This window comes from Herpailurus yagouaroundi, unplaced genomic scaffold (assembly GCF_014898765.1).
Source record: "Herpailurus yagouaroundi ecotype Mexico unplaced genomic scaffold, PumYag 216, whole genome shotgun sequence".
Taxonomy (NCBI): domain Eukaryota; kingdom Metazoa; phylum Chordata; class Mammalia; order Carnivora; family Felidae; genus Herpailurus; species Herpailurus yagouaroundi.
The window spans coordinates 347,998-349,194 of NW_024412447.1; positions in this window are offsets into that span (position 1 = coordinate 347,998).

The window sequence follows — 1,197 nt, forward strand, 5'->3', positions numbered from 1 at the left end:
GGCAGACCCAGCCCCCCCCACCGACCTCCTCCTCTCGGGGGACCCAGGCCAGAACCGCCCAGCTAAGCCGCTCCCCGAGGCCCCCAATGTCTGGGGCTGCCAAACTTGGGGAATTCATTCTGCAGCAGGAGGGAAGAGAGAGGCTCTGGGACCCAATGCCCACCCTCTGAGGGGGGTCCCTCGACACGCACCTCCGCCCTGCCCAGGGTCCTTCCCCCAGTCTCCCTCACTGTCTCCCCCCAAACCCAGTCCCCCAGGCCAGGTTGCTGCCAGCGTGGGGCCCCCAGGCCGCCTCCCTTGGGGACACTCTGACATCAAATCAGGGCCTTCACGTGCCGAGCCACAGGACGAGGAGGCATTCTAATGGATTTAGGAAGATAAGAGTTATTTATAGACCTACGGCTCACAGGGTCAGATGTGTGACTTTAACAGAATCAATCGTGGAGAACATTGGGGCCCTGCTGACACAGAAAAACAGAGGTCCAGAGACGTGGATGAACGTCACAGACATCCGGCCGATTCCCACAGGTCGGTTCCGAGCAGCGGGAGCCAGGGCCCAGGAGGAGGCCGTCCCCAGGTCCGCACCAGACCCACAGCCGTGCACACGTCGGCACTGCACACGGAGCATGCCGGGCAGACCGGCAGCCACAGCAACACGCGGCCAGTGGGCGCCCCACGCGTGCACCCTGAGCCGCGCTGCACGTGTAAATGCACGCCGGGGCCCAAGACCGCATCCCCAGAGGAGCACAGAATCTCCCAGGAGCCTTTTCTGATATTGAGAAGATGCTCAAATGGCAATACTTTGAGTACACATGAGGCCCCGGGTCGTCAGACTCACGGACACGGGAGGACACGCACTGGGACGCACTCCTGCGAGGTCCCGGGGTCGTCACACTCAAGGACACGGGAGGACACGCACTGGGACCCACTCCCACGAGGCCCCGGGGTCATCAGACTCGCGGACACGGGAGGACGCGCACTGGGACCCATTTCCACGAGGCCCCGGGGTCGTCAGACTTGCGGACACGGGAGGACGCGCACTGGGACCCACTCCCACGAGGTCCCGGGGTCGTCAGACTCGCGGACACGGGAGGACACGCACTGGGACCCATTCCCACGAGGTCCCTAGGTCGTCAGTCTCACGGACACGGGAGGACCCACTCACTCGAGGTCCTGGGGTTGTCAGACTCGCGGACA